Source organism: Peromyscus maniculatus, chromosome 5 (genome assembly GCF_049852395.1).
Source record: "Peromyscus maniculatus bairdii isolate BWxNUB_F1_BW_parent chromosome 5, HU_Pman_BW_mat_3.1, whole genome shotgun sequence".
Classification (NCBI taxonomy): Eukaryota; Metazoa; Chordata; class Mammalia; order Rodentia; family Cricetidae; genus Peromyscus; species Peromyscus maniculatus.
The window spans coordinates 93,827,544-93,850,357 of record NC_134856.1 but is presented as its reverse complement, the minus strand read 5'-3'; the positions used below and the strand labels follow the sequence as shown (position 1 = coordinate 93,850,357).

Here is a 22,814-nt window from a genome sequence, read left to right as displayed (position 1 = left end):
AAACTACTGGAGCTGGGGTTGTAAGCAGTTGCCAGCCACTTGACATGAGCTTCAGTCCTCTGGAAGAGTGGCAAGTATTCTCAACCCCAAGGTCTCTGCCGCCCCTGTAGTTTTTAATATTCATAGAAAACAGTTTTCAGATTTTTATAATAATCCATCAAATGTGGAGCAAAATCAATGTACTAGTTTTTCTCCTGTTGAGAGGAGCTGTTGAAAATACTTGGCTCTTATAAGCAAGACACAATGGCAACCTCATTAAAAATTCTCATGCACATTCAATCCTAATTCAGCGGGACCCATTCTTAGAAGAATTCCTGGGTATGTGCATTTTTAATGATTAGATATAAACTGCCAAATGTTCTCCTAAAGAGATTGCATCATTTTGCTCCTCTGCCAGCTCTGGCCAGAGGTACTGTCTTCATCATGCTCCTCCTGCAAGGGCAAGAATCATCACACTGAATTTTCATGACTTATTTACTTCTCACCATTCTAGGTTGCAAATTCCTGGAAAGCAGAGGCTGTTCCTTTGTCATTTTAGACCCTAGGCTCTAGGGCAGAATCTTCTATGAAAAATGAGAGGGGATATAATTCATAGGATGAAAGATATAATAGTTCTCTAGTCTGATTCTCATACATTTCCATTGTTGATGCTAAGTTATTGATGGTTTAAAACTATAGAATTCATCTTTTGTGTCACAACATTGTGGGAGCCTCTGATTTCAACACTGACTATAGGAATGCCTTGGATCAGCTCTGGCAGGCTTCTTCTTCTACACAGTGATGGCTATAAATGGAACATTGTCACAAAAAAAGTGAGTCCATGGGGCTAAAGAAATGGCTCCATGGTTAACAGAACTTGCAGAAGACCTAGGTTCAGTTCCCAGAATCTACAATGTGGCTCACAACCATCTTGCCTCTTTACTGCCTGCTGGTACACACACACACACACACACACACACACACACACACACACACACACACACACACTAAAAGTAAATAGTTTATATTAATTCCACCTTTAATTCAGTAGTGTAGGAAAACTTAGAAAAAATCTTCCTTTTTCATTTTGGACCCTAGGTTCTAAGGCAGAGGCTGCTGTGAAAAGTAAGAGGAGATAACAGTTTTCTAGTCTGATGCATACCCATACACATAAAAGTAAATACTTTATATTAATTCCACCTTTGATTCTGAGTATATTAGAAAAAATTTTAAATGTAATACACACACAAGTGTATATGTGGAGATATTTATATATATCCACTGTCAGCAATGGATGAGGCCCCAACATTGGTTAATGTACCTGTCTCAAACAACCCAAGCTTATCTGACAAATTCCCATGTGGGACCTACATTCCATTTGTGTCATGTAGAGTCATATGATACTGATAATTTATAAGTGGTGAGGCATGCCTCCTTAAATCTTTTTATCATTCTTTTCAAATCAGTATTGAAAATACTTATTAAACGGGGTTTTTTAGATCTGATTTAAAAAAATGATGAACTATAAAGCTAGTGTCCATACAGCAGTGTCAGTTTTAAATCTGAAAGTTGTCCATCACAGGCACAATCAGTTCTGAGTAGTTGAGAGAAATACACCATTGTTGTCTGCACTGGAAGCAAAATGAAGCCCCTACCTGTCACACTTCTACAGAATTAACTCTTCAGTGATGTCAGACATGCAGGGTTATTAAAGGAGGGAGTGTTTAGGCCGGAAGAGAAATGGAGCAGGTCAAGAATGCACAGAACTGGTGTGACAAGTCCAAGGTTAGGAGCTGGCAATAAGATTTCAAAACCTGGCCTGATAAGTAGCAGAGCCACTGCATCTGTATTCCTCAGTTTTGCCACTGTGGCTATTACTGTGCTACAGAAATGATGGTACTTACACCATAGATGTTTTCGAAGATAAACATGTTCACACATGTATAGCACTAGAGAAAAGATCTGGTACTCTTTTTGTTTGTTTGTTTGTTTTTGTTTTATAATTGCATTTTCTACTAACTAAAACCTTCAAACTTCAAAAACATTTGTTAATATATTTAATATGGTAACTAATAGAAAACAACCAACGAAGGTATATAAAATATAAGGAAAATGTTACATTTTTAATGTATTATTGCATGCAAAAATACACTAATAATAGTTTGGATTGTGTGTATCCAGAAGATATTTGATCTTTTCCTAAATGCCTTCACCGTATCTAAGTTAAATAATCTTATTTTAGTATACCTGTTTCATCATGCTTTTCAATAAAGGTACATTTAAATTGTATTAAAATGAAATAAATTAAAAATATGTGCAACTTAAATGAAATGTTGTATTTAGCTTTGTTCTTATCCAACTTTGGTGCTTAAGTAGACTTTAGAAAAATATGAATGCATTCTCTAAAATGTATACTGATTTCTTATAAGTATGTTTTATAAAAGATACCCAACTTTTGTGGTTCACATACTTCATAATCTATTCTCCTTTAGACCACATAAAAGAAAGGACCTCTATATTAACAAGTAATTGAAGCACATGAATTCAGTTATTTTAATATGGAGGTCCTTTCATAGAGCTCATATTTAGAAATGAATTACAACTTGTTTATTTAAAAAGCTCATATGATTATTGGAGAACAATTAATAAATAGTCATGCTATCTTCTCATGAATATCTGTATGGATAAATGAGAAAAATTCTAGAAAGTTGGTGTCATAAAATAACCCAGAAAGTTGAAAAGGTAATTTCTCCATTAAGCCCCTTTAAAGGTAGTTTCCTATTTTTAAAAGTTCTCCCTGAAGGATGATAGCTACAAATTGTATACCAACCTAATAGCAATTTCCACTGGAGCCAACAGATTACACCGAGATTTAAGTTAATAAAGGTATCAAACCTAATCTGTAAAGGGAGTATAAAAGGAAAGAATACCAGATTCATATCTGACAGATTTAAAATGAGTCTCATTTTAAAAAAGAGAGAGAGAGATGAAATGCATTCTTTAGGTATTCAGGCCTGCTTTTAATTAAATTCTGGAGAATGATGAGAGAAACCAGAAGGACAAGACTCAGCTCAAAACCCTTAGCACCTCAGAGTTTAAATAGGATGTCCTGAAGAGAACTTCCCCTCTATGGTGTAGCTCAGCCTAACTTCTGAAAAATAAATTGTTTCCCTGATCATCTTCTATGCCTATGGGAATGTTACAGCTAATTGAGAATAACAAATGGAAATGAATTTGTCACACCCCCACCCCACCCCAGTGTCCTTCAAGCCAAAGCTAAACTCAAATGCCTATTTTTAGAATGGGTGGATTTCCTTAATGTGGTTTTCTAGATATGCACAAAGCCTGCAATAACATCTAAGCTGTTATCTGAAATGACACAGCTACATCTTACATCCGTGGGCAGAATTACTGTGTGCACACATTTTATACCTTGCTGTAAACAGACATATTTACTTATATTCCCACCTGGCAAACAGGGGTGTTTCCCAAAGAGGAATGAACAAGCTTAGCTGTTAAAATTAGAAGGATGCATATAGAAACAAATGATACCTCTTTCTAGATAAGAAAGCAATTGTGTGTGCTATTAAATAACCTCAGATGCTGTGAACATTCTACAAGAGATAACATTCTTGGGGACAATCTGACTATGGCAGCCTGGGAGGGATTTAGGTTTGTGAGAGGCAAGTGAGATAATGCCTTTGAAGGAAAATGGAGGAGTGAATGTCAGCAGACAGGGACAGCCTTTAACCCAGGGCTCCCCCTTGTCACAGAACCCATGCTGTTGAAAGAGGTGAGCATGCAGAACTGTGAGAGTGCAGTGTACCTCTGAGCTGTTCTCAGCCATGCAGTAATAACAGGAAGAAAGAAACTCCTTTTTTCCTGACTTAACTTCAAGTTATCAGCATATGAATATTTCCTTCATGAACCATGCAGTCTTAGAGGATGTCACATGAGTACCCCACAACTCAGTTAATCTCTAATGACTGGACATTGGCTGAGAGTCAGGTCCCATAAGTGGGGAGTTCAGTGCCACATCACTGACCCCCGTTTCAGAAGCCAAATCCATTTTCAAGCCACCCAAACTTCTGACAGCTACAAGTCAAGGTACCCTACAGCCCCTTTCAAGAGACTGCTTACTGGCTAGAATGGATCCTAGAACTTTGACTAATACTGTACTTATATTGTCCTGTTGGTTTTAGAAGAAAAGAGATGGGAGAGATGTGTAGGGCAGTGAGGAGATAAAAGAGACAAAATGGGACAAAAACCGCAGCAAATGTTTTATTTGGGAAAAAACCTGCCAAGGGCAACTCTAGCTCAAGAAAAGGGGCCTGTACTCTACTTACAGGTTGGGATAAGTATGATGCAGAAAGGAGGAACTTTGGTCCAGGGTTGCTGGGACTACCTAGTTAGTGAGTTATGGGTTACCAAACAGTGTCAGGTGATTGATAAACATCTCCTGTGGTCAGCTATTATGGAAGGCAACAGGGTGGAAAGAATAAGGATCTAGAAAAAAAAAAAGCCATCCAGGACCCAAATTTGTTTGGGAAATTGTTGTTGTTTATCCGATATGGAGCTTTACAAAATGGTATAACCATGGCTAACAGGTATGTTGTAGGAGAAAGAACTTAGAGTACCTGTGCTCTCTGTGACTCCAATCTCAGTATCTGGAAGGATCTCTAAGTGATATTCTTGGTGTTTTGTGGGGAATTCATTACACAGGCATGATTGATGTGTAAGGAATTGGTGACCAGCACAACCTCCTCCCCAGAGGCAGAGTGGTAAGGCTTTAGGTATGAACTCCCCAGTCACAGGTTTGGCACCCTGGAAAGATGCACATACACCCCTTATTATCCAATTAGCATAGAGAAAGACACAGCATGTTGGGGATTTTAGGGATTCCAGGGTTTTTAGAACTGTGTACCAGGAATTTAGGGGAGGGAGGGGAACCAAACTCATGCTATTGATAATGTCACAGGAAGTCTCTGAGCCACATTATTGGGCAAGAATCATCTGGTATAGTACCATATTCTCTTATACTTAGCTACTGAGAGGGAGTAGATAGGTGGGGCAGGAGGGGGACACTACTAGGAGGGGAATATGGCCAGGTGGGAACTACTGCCCACAAAACAGTGGAAGGTCCTAGGTTCAATCCCTAATGTGTTCCTGCTACACACACACACACACACACACACACACACACACACACACACACAAAATCATCATCATCATCATCATCATCATTGCTAGAGATAGACAATATGTCCTTTCCCAGAATACAATCTGTAAAGGAGAGCTGAGCAGAGGCTCCCACAAACAACTTAAAGACTACTATATAAAGTAAGACCTCTATCCACAGGAGCAGTACTTAAAACTCATTTATCTCTGGCTTGTTGTATATCTGTTCACAAATATGCATCTTTGCTTTGTAATGGCATCTCAGCCATCCATTATCAAGGGCTAAAAAGGGATTAACATTCTCATAAATCCTTAGCCAAATTCATCCTTTGAATTTTTTATCCTTGTTTCTTAAGACCCAATGGACTTTGGGACTTAAATTCAGCTCCTGGTTTCCCTGTTTCTTTGTAGGGCCAGACAAAGGTTACTTAACTTTGTAAGCCTTGATTTCCTTAACTGTAAACTGTGAATGATGATAAGGATTGAGGGTGAGGATATAATGAAAAAGTAGGTTGAAACCCATCAACATGATGCTTGGCATAAAGTAAGTCTTATAAAATACCAGCAATTTGTATTGTGATTATAATTCTTGTGTCTGTGTTATTTGTGTGTTTTATGCTATTATCCAAAAACATTTGGATCACTGTGTTTTGAGCTGGTGTTTGTGTGTGTGTGTGTGTGTGTGTGTGTGTGTGTGTGTATGTGTGTGTGTGTGTGTGTGTGTGTGTGTGTGTGTGTGTGTGCATATGGAGGTCAGAGGCCAATCTTAACTATCATTATTCAGGCATTGTCCACCTTCTTTCTTTCTCTTTCTTTTTTTAATTTTTAGAATGAGTCTCAGTTTTCCAATTAAGCTAAAACATCTGATTCATGAAGCCCAGGAATTTTCCAACCTCCTGTCTCCTCAGTGTTGGGATTACAGACACACACACACAGCCATGTTCAGCTTATATGTGGGTTCTAAGCATTGAGCTAAGATCCTCATGTTTTCAGGGCAAGTTCTTCAAATCCAACCCATCTCCCAGCCCCTCTCAAAGCTGTTTTGAGCCCTTCATGATATTCCTCAGTTTGACAAATAGAAAAATAGTGTCAGAAAGCACCTGAATAGGCCCTGCCCAGCTCCCATAAGCATTAAATTTGAGGTCTTACCTGACAGTAAACAAAGCCATAGTTTAATTATGTATATTAAACTTTCATACTTTGGAAGAATAAAACTAAATATTGAGGCTATGAGGAAGATAAGGGAAGCCAGATCACCAAGCATATTTGGGATAAGGACCTGCTTCAGAAGTGCCTGGTTTACTAGTCAAAAAAAGTCAGCTCTTCTTAACATCATTTCATTGAGAAAAAAATGATCCTCTCAAAATTGATAGCTACTTGAGAATATTATTGATGGACATGAGCAAAAGTGGTGTCATCTGATATTATGTTGAAGGGTGGGGCCAAGTGTAGCTCCTTGTGGGCACAAACTGACTTGGAAAACTGGTTCACACCTGCTCCTGCCAGTGATGGGAACTGCTATTCAAGTGTGAGGATCCATTTGCAGACTTCAGTTAAATATCCCATGCAGCCTTGATGTGGCTAACAAGAGTGCCTGCCTTGGGGAGATGGGTCATTTCCAGCTTCACAGTACATCTGCATCTGGTTTTCTGAGAGCCGACATCAGAGCCAAGAGAAGAAACAAGTGGACTATGGAGCGCTCATTCCGCATCTGTGCTGGCTGCTTTTGGGAATCCCAGGGATACCACAGTCCACAGATGCTGATGACCCTTAGTAAAAGATCAACATGTTTGGGGTGACCTCCACAGCTCCTCACACATACTTTATGTTATTTCTAGATTATGTCAGTTACCCTGAACTAAAGGAGATGCTGTGTACATAGCTGCCCCAAGGCATTGTTTGGAGAATGATAACAAGAAAAAGTCTGTATGTGTTCAGTACAAACTCAATTTCTTTTCATATATCTTAATCCATAATTGGTGCAATCCAAGACATACAGGTACAGCAGAACAACTGTATACATAGGAGCTATAAATGAAAAGAGTAAAGGAAATAGTGTGTTAGGTTGTGACAACTGACGTGGAGACAAACAAAACAAGAGAAATAATGTGTTAGGCAAACCTCTAACAATGTGCTAATTTAAACATATGTTTTAAAGAAATTATGACACCAGAGAGGTGATTTTTTTACACATTCACAAAGAAATCATATTTTAAAAAATTGTGTTACGTATATTTGGTGTAGATTCTGGGAGAGAACCCTTTAGATGATGTATGTGCATATGTGCACATGCTGGTTATCCCCTTGATAAGATTATTTGTAGTGACCTTTCTTGTAGATGTAACCAACCGTCTTATTAAATAAGAAACACAGAAACAATGTAAAAGAGAAAGCCGAGAAGTCAGAGCTCAGAGCTAAAATCTCACCCTTCCTCCTGCTGTCCCAGCTTCGCGAAAAGAGACCTACTTCCTGTCGGTTCGTATTTTTAAAGTATGTTGTTCTGCCTTCTCATTGGTTGTAAACCCAAACACATGACTGCCTCGTCACTGTCTGAATGTACAGCCCCCTAGGTCTTAAAGGCATATGTCTCCAATGCTGGCTGTATCCCTGAACACACAGAGATCTTATGGGATTAAAGGCGTGTGCCACCACCGCCACACTCTTGCTATGGCTCTAATAGCTCTGACCCTGAACACACAGATATCTATGGGATTAAAGGCGTGTGCCACCACCGCCACACTCTTGCTATGGCTCTAATAGCTCTGACCCCCAGACAACTTTATTTATTAACATACAATCAAATTAATATTTCAGTACAAATCAAAATAATATTTCAATACAATTAGATTACCACCACATTTCCCCTTTTCTATTTTAATAAAAAGAAAAAAAGCAAAAGGTTATGACTAACAAAAGAAAAACTATATACAAAAGTACAATAACTATATACAATATATACAAGTAATAAATACCTAAACAGGTATTTGACGAATCAGAGAAAATAATTCCATTATCTATCCTATTTTGATAATTCCAAGATGTATCTAATGTACTTTCTATCCTAATTAATTTTCAACTATAACTAACTAATCTTCAACCATAACTAACTAATCTTCAACTCCCTCAGAGATCCAAGAAGGGAATAATATTAGCTAACAAAAATAAAAACAGGAAGTGCATGCAAGCAACTTCCAAAAAAAATTTGTGAGTTGACAGAAACAGCCAGCTGCCTGGGCAGTCACCTGAGGTTTCTCCGCAGTGTTGGGGCATCATCTTCAGCCTATAGGCTTAGTGTATCTGACAGACTCATTTGTGAAGTAGGATGTACACAAGGTCAACAGTTCAACCTCACATTGGGTGAGAGCAGTCCACGTACCAGAAACACCTGAATTCCACTAGTGTCCTGTCATGATTCAGGATTTTAAATTCTGGAAATTGTTGACAGTTTTTTAATTCAGCTGTCCATTCTTCTTGGCTGTGTATATATGGCTTCATCTCAGCATCCCCTTCTTCTCCACATCCCTCTATTAAATGCCAGTCTACTTTTGAGAGGCATGAGCTTTCAGCTGCTGTTCCATTGTACAACAGAATCCATCGGCCCTCTGCCTGTTAAGCTGCCTTCGAAGAAAAGGGCACCGTACCTTTTCCGGATGCGAAGGCCACTTCAGGGATGGGGCCATATTGTCCTGGCCTCAGAAGATGCCTTTTGATAAAGCCATAACCACACTTGTTTTGGCAAGAATCAGTAGTCCCTTGTTTCGTGATCTGTCTGTCCATTTTGTCCTGTTGATTCGAGGATACTTTGTTGTCCAGTGGCTAACTTTTGCCAGAATGAAAGTTGACTCCATATGCAGTTTCTTCAATGCCCATATTTTCTCTAAAGTAGATTGGTACTGCCAGGAGCCGACATGTCTCAAAAAGAAAAATTTTCTAAGTTATTAAAACATTTTAAATGCCATATTCTGTAGATCTCTGAAGGGTTTGAAGATGACCTGTCTAAAACATCTCTGCTCAATTTTTAAAACATATCTAATATGACTACAAGTTCTATGATAATGTCTAACTACTAGCTTTCATTTCTTTATATCCTAATAGTTGATAATAATAACATTCAAGGATCAGAAATTTGCATTACATTGTTAAATGGATGGAATAAATACAATTAGAAATATACATATAGCATTTTCTAACAATATCAGTTTCAAATTTGTGTACAATATAAAACAATTCAATCCAATGTAAAGTATTTAAAACTAGTAATTGTCTTTTTCTTTTCTTTCTTTCTCTTTTTTTTTTTAAACAAGAACCTTAAATCCAATCTCCTTTGCTTAGCCTTTTTCCTAACCCTTGACAATAACTTGTAACCAACCCCCCTAAATACTGAAAATTATCCCAGACCCAAAACCCATTAAAAAGACCAAAAAACCACCCGCCCCACACCACCTCTTTGGGAATGTGGGCGTCGTATTCTTAAAATTGCTTCCTGCTGGGTATGGGCGAAGTTTTCTTTATCCTGAAAGAAAAATTTTAGGTTAATTGTCAAATTCTAGGAGAGGTAACTATATCCTTCATTATCCAGTCTGTGTATAATGCCAAAGTTGAGGGTTTATCTCAAGTCCTTATTCAAGTAGTCTTTGAGACTGGATCATCTCAGCTAGTCATCTCAAATTTGCTCTGAGCACCTTGTAGTTCAAAGCTGATCTGTGGATGATGTTTGTCAGCTTAATGATATTATTATTGTCCACGTGGAATTGTTGTTGTTGTGGGGCCCCATCTTCTTTCTGGAGACTTCAGTTGATGTTAGGCCAGGCCGTGATTTCCTGCAGAAAACTGATAAGAGACTCGAACACAAAAACATATATATGCAGCTAGCCTTTTTTCTAGAATTAGTTAGTACTCTATGTGACCATTCATATCTTAACAAAGTTTAAAATGTATATATATATATATTAATCTTGTAAATTTTGATATAAAATTTATACTTTGAGAACAGTTTAAAGAATCAGAATAGAATCAAAGAGTTGAGATTAGTAATAGAATAGTCCCTTAATTAATTTTGCTTTTGTCCTGTACCATAGCAGAAATGGCTCTTATTCTGGCATGATACAGGGAGTTTGCATTTTCCTTTTAACAACATGCTTGATTTTAAAGAAGGAGAGAGCCATTCTCCAACTCCAAAGTCAGCTTTAAATTTTAATTGAACTGGGACTGTTAGAAGACCAATAGTGTTAAATCTTTAGAGAAAAGCAGAAACAAACATTTAGGAAGACATAAAATTTTTTTAGATAATATATACCCATACACCGTTTCACTCTGTTTCTTGGGATAGATGATTTGTCCCTTTTCTTCAGTTGTCTCATTTGTCCAGTGTTCTTCAGATTCCTTAACCTTCATTCTCCTAAAAGACAAAAACAAAAACCTTTCCCCAAGACTAATTTTGGGGATGTTTCCTTTTGTCAAGTTATTATCTGATTAAATGAAAAGGCATGTGTTATTGATACAAGTTAGTTTAAATTGGATGTTCATGCTGGTTGATGAACTATCACCTCCTCTAATTAAGAGGTCTCTCTTGTTCAAATCGAACCTTTATCAATTTTGATGGTACCCACAGCTTATCTTCTCCTGTAGAAACAAAAGCAAAACCACGTCCCCAATGTAATACATACCCTGGTTTCCATTCTGAGGTCAGCACATCCTTAAAGTATATAGGCTGATTTAATTCTGTAGTTTTTTCTATTATCCAATGTCTCTCTGCAGCTGTTGTTCCTTTCTCATTGGCATTCAGAAAATTCAAAGTTAGAAGAGCATTATGCAGTCTATTTCTGGGGGTTTTTGTTACCCATTTCTGTTTATTTAGCATATCCTTTAGAGTTCTGTTTGATCTTTCTATAACTGCTTGACCTGTAGGATTATGTGGTATGCCTGTAATATGCTTTATATTGTAATAAGCAAAAAACTGTTTCATTTTAACAGAGACATATGATGGAGCATTGTCAGTTTTGATTTGTGCAGGTATACCCATGATGGCCATAACTTCTAGCAAATGAGTGATTACAGAATCAGCTTTTTCAGAACTCAAAGCAGTTGCCCATTGAAATCCTGAATAAGTATCGATAGTGTGGTGTACATATTTCAATTTTCCAAATTCTGCAAAGTGAAACACGTCCATCTGCCAGATTTCATTTCTCTGAGTACCCTTTGGGTTACATCCTGCTGGTAATGGCGTCTGATTGTAGAAGGAACAAGTAGGACATTTCTTTATTATTTCTTTGGCTTGTTGCCAGGTTATGGAAAAATCCTTTTTTAAACCTTTACTATTAACGTGATGTTTTTTATGAAATTCTGAGGCCTCCAGCACATTTCCTATCAATAATTTATCAATCTCTTCATTGCCTTGTGCTAGAGGGCCTGGCAGACCAGTATGGGATCGAATGTGAGTTATATATAAAGGATGATTCCTTTTCCTGATTGTATCTTGTAATTGAATAAATAGTGAAGTTAATTCTGAAGCATCAGGGATAAATTCTGCAGTCTCAATATGTAACACCACACTTTCAGCATACTGAGAGTCAGTTACTATGTTGAGAGGTTCTGAAAAATCCATTAATACCAACAGAATAGCATACAATTCTGATTTTTGCACTGAATTATACGGACTTTGAACCACTTTACTTAAATTTTCTGATTTGTAACCTGCCTTTCCTTCTTTGTTGGCATCTGTATAAAATGTACGAACTCCAGATATGGGTTTTTGCCGTACAATTCAAGGCAAGATCCATTCAGCTCTCTTTATAAGATCAATTCTATTGCTTTTGGGATATTTGCTGTTAATTTCTCCCAAAAAATTACTGCAAGCTCTTTGCCAAGGTTCACTTTCTGTCTATAATTTTTCAATGTCCTCCTTAGTTAATGGTACGACAATTTCTGCTGGGTCTATGCCTGCTAATTGACGAAGTCTCAATTTTCCTTTGTAAATCAAGTCAGAGATTTTTTCCACATAAGTTTTTAATTTTTTATTTGGTTTATTTGGTAAAAATATCCATTCCAATATAATATCTTCCCTCTGCATTAATATTCCAGTAGGAGAACGCCTAGAAGGTAAGATAACCAAAATGCAATCCAGCTTTGGATCAATACGATTCACGTGTCCTTCATGCACTTTCTTTTCTACCAAGGCTAATTCTTTCTCAGCTTCAGGTGATAATTCTCTTGGACTATTTAAGTCCTTGTCACCTTCTAAGGTTTTGAACAAATTAGTCAGTTCATCATTTTTTACCCCAACAATAGTTCGTAGATGAGAAATATCTCCAAATAATCTTTGAAAGTCATTAAGAGTCTGTAGTCTATCTCTCCTAATTTGCACCTTTTGGGGTCTAATTTTTTGTAGCTCTATTTTATATCCTAAATAATTAATAGAATCTCCTCTTTGTATCTTTTCAGGAGCAATTTGTAATCCCCAGCGAGGCAAAATTTTCTTTACTTCTTCAAACATTATTTCTAAAGTATCTGCATTTGAGTCAGCTAGTAAAATATCGTCCATATAATGATAAATTATAGATTTAGGAAATTTTTTACGTATCACTTCCAATGGCTGTTGTACAAAATATTGGCACAGAGTTGGGCTATTCAACATTCCCTGTGGGAGGACCCTCCATTGAAATCTTTTAACCGGTTGAGAATTATTATAAGTAGGCACTGTAAAAGCAAATCTTTCTCTGTCTTTTTCTTGTAAGGGTATTGAAAAGAAACAGTCTTTTAAATCAATAACTATGAGAGGCCATCCTTTTGGTAACAGAGTAGGCAAAGGCATCCCAGATTGTAGAGAACCCATTGGCTGAATTACTTTGTTAATTGCCCTAAGGTCTGTTACCATTCTCCATTTACCAGATTTCTTTTTAATAACAAATACAGGAGAATTCCAAGGGCTGGTTGATTCTTCAATATGCTGAGCATTTAACTGTTCTTCTACCAGCTCTTCTAAAGCCTGGAGTTTCTCTGTTGTTAAAGGCCATTGCTGGACCCATACAGGCTTGTCTGTTAACCATTTTAAAGGTAGAGCTGTTGGTGTCTTTGGAAGATCATCAGTTATTGTGCCCTGTTCTTGTATAATATGGATGGCTGGTGACCACTCATTAGAACAATATCTTCTAATATTTCTCTCAGTAACATGTGCTAGTTTATGATTTGTTTCTGAGATTGGAGGGATGTTAAACTGAGTATTCCATTGTTGCAACAAGTCTCGACCCCACAGGTTCATAGTTATGTTAGCCACATATGGTTTTAATTTTCCTCTCTGTCCTTCTGGACCTATACATTCGAGCCATCTTGCACTCTGTTTCACCTGAGATAATGTCCCAATTCCTAACAGTTGAACGTTTACCTCCTGAAGAGGCCAAGTTGGATGCCAAAATTCTGGTGCAATTATGGTAACGTCCGCACCTGTGTCTACCAGACCAGACAACAAAACACCATTTATTTTTATCGTTAATTTTGGTCTTTGTTCATTAATAGAAGTTTGCCAAAAAATTTTCTTTATGTTTTCTCCTGAATTTTCTATTCTCTCTGTTTCATCATTCTGACCAGCATGATTTATTCCAATAGGCATTTGGTTATTTAATCGCTCTCCAGAGCAGGCATTTCCTCTATGGCTGCCGGAAAGGTTTGAACTGGATTTGCACTGGGGGCCTGCCTGAGGCCCCTCTGGGAGTTTCCCGAAGACTGAGGCAAAGGATTACCCTGTCTGTCCTTTGTTGATCTACATTCGTTGGTCCAGTGTTTTCCCTTACCACACCTTCTGCATACTCCAGAAGGAAGGGGCATTCTGTTGCCATTGTTCCTTGAAGAAACATTGTTTCTGGAAATGACCTGTCTACAGTCCCTTTTCAAATGTCCTTGCTTTCCACATCCAAAACATCTAACACTCCTCAAACCTTTTGAAATTACTTCTCCTACCCATGTATCATCATGCTCATCAGCTTCAACATTAATTGTTTCTCTAATCCAATCTTCCATAGGTGCAGATCTTGCCCTTAATGGCCTGATTATTCTTTTGCATGCTGCATTCGCATTCTCAAAGGCCAAAGATTCAATTATTGCCTTACCAGCTTCTGAATCCGAGACCGTTCTCTTTACTGCTGAAGCCAGTCTTTGTAAAAAAATCTGTAAAAGACTCTTTTGGGCCTTGCTTCACCTTTGTAAATGACTCAGATTTTTTTCCTGGTTCCTCAACTTTGTCCCATGCATTCAAGGCTGCCGTTCGACATAAAATTAGGGTTTGGACATCATATAAACATTGTGCTTGTGCTGAAGCATATTGGCCTTCGCCCATAAGCTGATCCTGGCAAACTTGTACTCCTTTATCCCTCCATTGTTTTTCTATGTTTTTAGCCTCCTCCTTAAACCAAGTCAGAAATTGAAGTCTCTGGCTGGGTTCCAGAACACCTTGTGCGAGGTCCCGCCAGTCCTGTGGTACTATCCTATTATATGTTGACCAAGTGTTTAACATTTGCTTTACATATGGGGAATGCATGCCATAAGATACTATTGCCTCCTTAAACCTTTTTAAATCCAACATTTCAATTGGAGCCCAAGTATTTTGTGTAGCCATTTGATCAGGCATCTGCTGTACGGTTACAGGATAAATTAAGGGTGACTGTGTGAAAACAGGCTTTCTTTCTGCAACCTTATGATCCCGACTTGAAACAACTTCACTGTTAATTTCTTCTGTCTGAATTTTTACAGGTTTAACAAGTTCTTCTAACGCTGTTATCCTGGCACTTAAATTGACTATCTTTTTAAATATTAAAATGTGGATTATTATAGTGATGAGGTGCATAATTCCACCAATACTAATATTATATAGTTGTTCCATTGCCAGACTGCCTAAAATTTCGAACAAAAACCAATTTTCTTCCAATGTACACATAAAACCCATTTGTTTTTTAATGTGGAAAAAAATTCTCTTTTAGATAGTTTCCTTTAAAATATCTGATATATTATGACTTACCAAATCTGCGTAGAACAGTAGAAATCCGAGGGGATTTTCAAAGCAGCCACCTAGTGTCCCAGGTGTAAATCCAGAGAGAGAGAGAGAGAGAGAGAGAGAGAGAGAGAGAGAGAGAGAGAGAGAGGAAAGAGAGAACACACAAGAAAGCGTAGCCGGCTAAAGCTTAAATGCAGCCACGTGTTCCCTCTTGTGCCGAGTCAAGGCTTGGGTCTGGCTTCCTTAAGCTCCGACCACGTGCGTTGGCTTTACAGGCAGGGCCCTGTTCGGCAGGGCAGGTCTGAGTTGTTTGTAGCACCGGCTTTAGGCAAGCTGCTCACAGACCTAGGCCCGGGCTAGAAGTTGCTACCCGGACTAGGACGCCAGCAGCTCGGACTAAGAAGCCGATCGCCGCCGGCCGCCGTGTGCCGCCGCTGCTGCCGCCGCCGCCGCCGCCGCCGCGGGCCGCCTGCCGCCCTTGCGGGAAAGCGGACCTGCCGCCAAGCCAAGCAGTTTTTAATGGATTCTTGTCACGTTGGGCGCCAGATGTAGATGTAACCAACCATCTTATTAAATAAGAAACACAGAAACAATGTAAAAGAGAAAGCCAAGAAGTCAGAGCTCAGAGCTAAAATCTCACCCTTCCTCCTGCTGTCCCAGCTTCGCGAAAAGAGACCTTCTTCCTGTCGGTTCGTATTTTTAAAGTATGTTGTTCTGCCTTCTCATTGGTTGTAAACCCAAACACATGACTGCCTCGTCACTGTCTGAATGTACAGCCCCCTAGGTCTTAAAGGCATATGTCTCCAATGCTGGCTGTATCCCTGAACACACAGAGATCTTATGGGATTAAAGGCGTGTGCCACCACCGCCACACTCTTGCTATGGCTCTAATAGCTCTGACCCTGAACACACAGATATCTATGGGATTAAAGGCGTGTGCCACCACCGCCACACTCTTGCTATGGCTCTAATAGCTCTGACCCCCAGACAACTTTATTTATTAACATACAATCAAATTAATATTTCAGTACAAATCAAAATAATATTTCAATACAATTAGATTACCACCACACTTTCTAGTTGATTTTCAAAGTGATTTTATTTAGTCTTCAATAACACCCAATATATTCCATGTATTCTCCACCTTTGCTGGAATGTATGTGTACCCCTCCCTCTCCTTCTCTCCAAGGCCAGTCTCTCTTATTTTTTCACCTACCTTCCTTTAGCTCCTGCTCTCCACATTCAGTTTCTTTCCAGTTTATTTCTGTGTGAGTGTCTGTGTGTCTGTGCATGTGTTTGAGGGGGTGAGTACGTGTTCCGTGAGGGGTGTGCTTGTGGAGGCCAGGGGACAACGTCAGTGTCGTTCTTCATGTGTGGTCCACCTTGATTTTTTTTTTTCCTGAGACAGGGTCTGCCATTAGCCCTGGACTCATAGATTAGGTTAGGTTGGCTGGCTAGGGGGCCCTGGAAATCTTCCTGTCTTCGGCTTCCCTGTGCTAAATTATAAGCTACCATGACGATAGTTTGTAGCAGGAATCTTAAAAGTTCTTATTAATAAAATCAAACCTGAGGCGAGTTATTGGGGTCCATGCTGGTAGATCAGAGAGACAGAACAAGCCACAGCTATCTCACCTCGCTGGATCCTCAGCTGGTCTTGTCTCCTCATACTGGAGGCCTCTGAGTCCTCATCTGGAATGGGTCTCAGCTGAATTACTGCTCAAAAGCCTGAATACTTAACCAGCCAAAATCTTCTAGTTTCTGGTCCTCACGCCTTATATATCTTTCTCTTTTCTACCACCACTCCCTGGGATTAAAGGCTGTCTTTCTGGGATTAAAGGCGTGTCACCATGCTTGGCTATTTCCAATGTGGCCTTGAACTCACAGAGATCCAGAGGGATTTCTATCTCTGGAATGCTAGGATTAAAGGTATGAGTGCCACCATTTTCTAGCTTTTGTATCTAGTGGCTGTCTGTTCTCTGACCCCAGATAAATTTATTAGAGTACACAATATTTTGGGGAACACAATACCACCACAATAGTTCTTATGTGGGTCCTGGGAATTGAACTCAGGTCCTCATGCTTGCACATCAAGCACATTACCAACTAGGCTATCTGCCTAGCCCCAATTTTATTTAGTTTTAAATTTATTAGTTCTTCTTCTACTACTACTAACTACGACGACGACGACGACGACGACTATGATTACTACTACTGTTGGGGATTAAATTCAGGGCCTTCCACATGCTATGCACTCCTCTATCACTGACCCAATTGCCAAACTCCTCTCATTTTCAACATTAAATAATTGCTAGGAAATGATGATTCTTCAATTAATCTTTCTCCTAGAGTCTCCCCTTCAGGGACTGCCACCTATTATTTTTTTTCTTAATAGAACTATATTTTAATTATGTTGAATGTATTTGTGGTGGTTGATTTTCATTCAACTTTATTAGAGTTGGAATTGCTTGGGATACATATCTCTAGGTGTAAAAGTGAGAGCGTTTCCCAAGAGATTTATCTGAGGAGGGAAAGTCCACCCTGAATATGGGTTGTACCATCACATAGGCTGGGGTCTTGAGCTCCATAAAAAGATGGAAAAAGGGACAAGTGAGTTGCACAGTGGCTTTCATCTCCCATTCTCTCTCTGACTCCCTGCTGTGGCGGATGTGACCTGTTCCCTCATGATCTTGCCACCCAGCCTTCCATGCCACAGTGGACTGTACGGTGAGCCAAAACAAACCCTGCCTCCTACAAGTCAGTTTTGTCAGTGTTTTGTCACTGAAGCAAGAAAGGTCCCGAACACAGTATTCAACCATCATATTCCTCTTCCTGCTCCTGGGCAGCTAATGATGACGCTGAAGCACTAATGATCTTTTCTCTGAAGCACAAAGAGTATAAACACCAGGCTTGTTAAGTTAGTAAGTTTGCTTTAGTGATACATGTTAAATTTGAAAACTGGGTTTATATTCATTTTACTTTCCAGAAGCAGTTTTATCTGAGCAGAGATGGTTGCCACACCAGGTTGGCCATGTGCACCAGAACCAGGTGTTTTTAAACCTAAAGTTGATTGGTTTCCAAAGTTAGGATTCTGAAATTTCTTACTCACCAAAAGGAAACCTTTGTTGTCCTTATGTTCTTGTGCCAAACCATAAATTCTGCTTTTGTTGTATAGTATGATGCTTCTTACGGATATTAAAGAAGTCAGCACTTCATTTCGTACATTCACACCTTCACAGCTGCCACCAGTGTATTTGTGAAAATAACTTGACTGTAAGGCTGGAGAATGCAATGCAGAGTCAGAATGCTTGCCTAGATGCCAAGGTCTGGGATTCAATCCCCAGCACCACACAACAACACAGGAACAACACCAGCACCACACAAACAACAATAATAATATGATTAGAAGTTCACTTTCTTGGCCGATTAAGATATCAGAATTGCCTGAGCATGAGGGTAGAAATCTTTATTCCCAGCAATCAGGAGACAGAAGCAGGCAGACCTCTGTGAGTTTGAGGCCAGCTTGTATGTATATCATGTTTCAGGCAAGCTAGGGCTACACAGTGAGACTTTGTTTTAAACATTAAAATATCCATAGGAGCTGGAAATGGCCTAGTGGTTATGGGTGCTTACTGCTCTGACAGAGGACCTGTTTTAGTTGTCAACACTTACATGTAGCTTACTACTGTTTGTAACAATTCCAGTGGACTTGAAGGCCACTTATAGCTGTCAGGGGTACCAGACATACATGTGGTACACATATATATACTCATACACATTAAAAAAGAAAACTCATATCTTTCTGATTAGCATGTATACAAGTCTAATATTTTGCCTTGATATGCAGTCTTTCTAGAAGTTTCCTGTACTGGGTTTGTGGTGAACACTCTGAGTGTCATTTGTGTTGCCTAAAATATGCTCTTCTGTCACCCAAAGCTCCATCCAACTTACATTTGAAGCTTATGTTTGCTTCTGGATGTAGTGCATTAAAGACTGTCAAAAATCACTTCAAAGTATTCCCCCAAGTGATGTTCCTGCACCTTGACCTTGTATTGGGCAGGTTCCAGGAGGCTGGGACCAAGATTTTGGCTGGATGGACACTGAACTGATTTCTAGTTCTGAATATTTAGAAGTGAGTAGCTTCTGCTTGCTTTTTCCCAGAACCCTTATATTTCATGATGGTTTTAGCCATCCCATGACAAGTCTGATGGCCCTAAGTCTGCGTTGTGTCTTTTTGTTTTTGTTAAAGAAAGGAGCAGTTCCTGACTCCACTTTCTTCTTCAAGAGTGATTTCCTCAATAGACAGTCTCCCAAAGCAGGTCACCAAAAATAATCTGAGTGATAAAAGGGAGTGTTATACTCTAAGATGCTACCTATGCATTTCTTATCTTCATCTGTGTGAGATGTTTCAGGTTTTTCTTGTGTGTGTGTGTGTGTGTGTGTGTGTGTGTGTGTGTGTGTGTGTGTGTGCAACCATGTGCAAGTGTACGCATACCACAGTGCACATAGAGGTCCAATGAGAACCTGAGGTGTCAGTCCTTGCCTCCCACCTTGTTTGAGACCAGTCCTCTTATTGTTCACCACGGTGTGAGCCAGGCTGGCTGGTTTTCAGGCTTTCAGGAATTCTCTAGGCATCACCTCTCATCTTATTGTAGGAACACCAGGATTACAGATACATGGTACTGCATCTGGTCTTCCATGGGGTCTAAGGCTCTCCAAAGCAAGTCATCTAAAAAGTAAAAAAAAAAAAAAAAAAAAAAAGGATAATAGCTTAAAATGGTATGTAGGTTTTTTTAATCTTGTGTGTGTGTGTGTGTGTGTGTGTGTGTGTGTGTGTGTGTGTGTGTGTGTGTGTGTGCCCATGCCACAATGCACATAGAAGTCCTTTCTTGGACAAAAATGTCTTCAGGCTTGTATGCCCTTTCTTTAACAGAAAGGTCTTCAGGCTTGTATGGCATTTAGCCATATCCCCAGGTCTGTATTTGTTTATATAATTTAAAGATAATATTTTATGTATCCTTTCTATTGCATCTTATACAAGAGATGCTTGCAATTTATATATAAATATGCATCTACCCAAGGTACTTGCATGGATACTTTTAATGATGAAGCTGCATTATTTAAAAGTCCAAGAAACTTAACCCATCCTATATTACTGTATGCATGTACACATGTTCATCACATAAGAAGTCAATATCCAGTGAACCATGAAGTCTAGAGATGAATAAATAAAATAATGTGGAGATTAATGAATAAAATATCATTGTACCAATGCCTTTCTAATAAGAATTTCAAGCCTATTTTTCTGATTTGATTTATCTACTTGAAATTTAATTCCATTTCTTCTGATGCTTACAAAAGTCTTCATGCAAAACTTTTGTAGGAATATCAAATTACATAATGGAGATGTGAAGTTGCCTGAATTTTTTTTATACTATGAAGAAATCAGGATTAAATACCCAAATGTTAATCCAGCACTGTGCAGAGTACTCATGAAGTAGCCAAAGTGTGTCACTGTTCCCATAAGGTGAAAGAGGGAACAAAGGAAAGCCTTTTTTTGGGGGGTTTCAGTAAGAGAACCAGACATCTGGAAATGACACAGATATTTATCAGCAGGTATGTCATTCACCCTGGCCCAGCCTGTACTTGAGGGAGAGAAATTTTCCAACTTCAGCTGGCGAGTGAACTAGAGGTAGTGGCACGAATAGAGTGAAGAGGTTAAAGGACATCATCAGGCAAGATGTGTCAGACACAGCCAGAGAGGATCTGTAGAGAGAAGTGGATGGCTGGCTCATACTGTTCCTGTGTAGCATCTTGCTTGGGCTTATCATCCGGTCTTCCCTTCCATAGCCATGCCAGGCAGTATATGAGATAAGCCATGAACCTTTATAAGAGTGCCTTCCCATGGCCATGCTGCCAAGCAGATAACTGGTTTAGTCAGCATCCTATCTCACTGCATAATTGCAGCCTGCAAACTGAGTGCTGAAAATATGCTACTGTGAAGGACTCTTCATTTACAATTAATCATGAAGTAGTACTTAATGTTCAAATTATAAATTAAGAATCTATTAAATTTATTTGCATTCATAAAAAGCCCCATGTTTGAATAGGGGAAAGATGCTATCTGTACTGGCTGGCTGAGGAGAACTGGCTCAGAGAGCTTCAGTACATCTCCCATGGATACTCATCTTGTTACACAGAGAACTGAGAATGAAGTTCAAGTCTCTAAACTTTTACCCCTGTCACTTCTCTGGTCATATTAAAAGGAACTTTAAATATGGAGAAAATGAATGGTATTTTAAAATCTATATTTTATCAATAATCTCCAAATATTTATTTTTCTATTAACTTTTTAGTTAGCATACAAAAGAAAGGGTTTCATTGTATCTTATATAGATGTATACATCATTGTACTTTTCTTATATTTACTCCCTGCTTCCCTCATCCCCCACTCCCTTCTCTTACTGGTCTCTTTTCTTCCCTCAAGTCGAGCCATTCCTGTTTTTATACCATATCCATGTCTGCATAGGTTTCTTTTCCTGTTGTTGGGATAAAATATGCTGACAGAAGCAACTTAAAGGAGCCAGGCTTTATTTTGGCTCAATTGTAGAGTGATACAGTCCATCAATGGTGGAGGAGACACGCGCCAGGCAGGAACAGGAGGCTAGCTGGTCACCTTGTAACCATACTCAGGAAGCAGAGTGAGATGGAAGCTATAAATTCTCAACGCCCATCCCCAGTGACCCACATCCTCCAATGAGGCTTCACTCCTAGAGACTCTACAACCTTCCCTAACAGAGATACCAGCTGAAGACCTAGTATTCAAATACATGAGCTTTCGGGGAAATTTCATATTAAAACCACAGTAGTAGCATGTATGTATATTATATTATGTATGTGTGTAGATGCATGTATATAATTAAATCTAGATTACACATCTGATAGAAACATGCAATTTTATTACAAAGAAATAAAACAGCATTTTGTTGTTGCCTTCTTTGCAAGGGTGATTAAATGCTCTGAACTTTCCTCTGATAATTTAAAAAATTTTTCTTCATTGTGAGACATATCAATTAATCACATTAAGAAAATCTTTGTAGGGACTTCAAAGGCAGATGTACAACCTAAAAATGAGTAGTTTCTTGGCTTTCTTTGTCTTTTTTTTTTTGATACTGTACTTGTTTTAAATTCCCTATGCCCAGATGGGTTCCATTGTGAATGAATGTGAAAAAAAAAATGACTTTAACTTTCTCAGCAGCCATTAATTGACTGTTCTTTGTGGATGAGCTCTCTGACCAAGTGGTCAGCCCTTAACACATATACATGCAAGCAATACTAAATGGTCTCACTGTGTATGTACAACAATAAAAATTTTAAAAGGGGTCAATAATTTGAGAGGGGATGGAGTAACAAAAGAGAAGTTGGAAGGAAGGGAAGGAGGGATAGAAATTATGTACTATATTCCTGTATAAAATTCTTGGAAAAAAAACTTAAAAATATTTTAAAAGAAAGAAGATTAACACAAGCTTTCAGAATGATCAACTAAAATATATCTTCCTTACAATTGAAAAATGTCTCTACATCTTGAGTAACAGGTACATAAACATGAAAGTCAGGTCCATTATTGCAGTGGCCATAAGTACATTTTATAAGCACTATTTTCTGCCTTTAAAGCACA

At 38.7% G+C, this 22,814-nt stretch overlaps 2 protein-coding genes across 18 annotated transcripts in view; one reads left to right on the top strand and one right to left on the bottom strand.

Moving 5' to 3' along the window:
• The window catches only part of Chrm3 (cholinergic receptor muscarinic 3), a 483,981-nt gene that overhangs the window by 54,260 nt on the left and 406,907 nt on the right, over positions 1-22,814 (top strand). The gene's annotated exons all lie outside the window — the stretch shown is intronic.
• The window catches only part of LOC143273398 (uncharacterized), a 47,702-nt gene that overhangs the window by 23,250 nt on the left and 1,638 nt on the right, over positions 1-22,814 (bottom strand). For 3 of the 9 annotated variants that reach the window (XR_013051489.1, XR_013051487.1, XR_013051488.1), the window contains exons 3-4: positions 19,687-19,865; positions 18,246-18,415 (exon numbers count right to left, since the gene is read on the bottom strand). The exons of 5 other annotated variants lie outside the window; for them this stretch is intronic. The gene's annotated coding sequence lies outside the window, so the exon portion shown is untranslated. The remainder of the gene's footprint in view (positions 1-18,245; positions 18,416-19,686; positions 19,866-22,814) is intronic. One more of the 9 variants, XR_013051490.1, reaches the window with a different exon arrangement.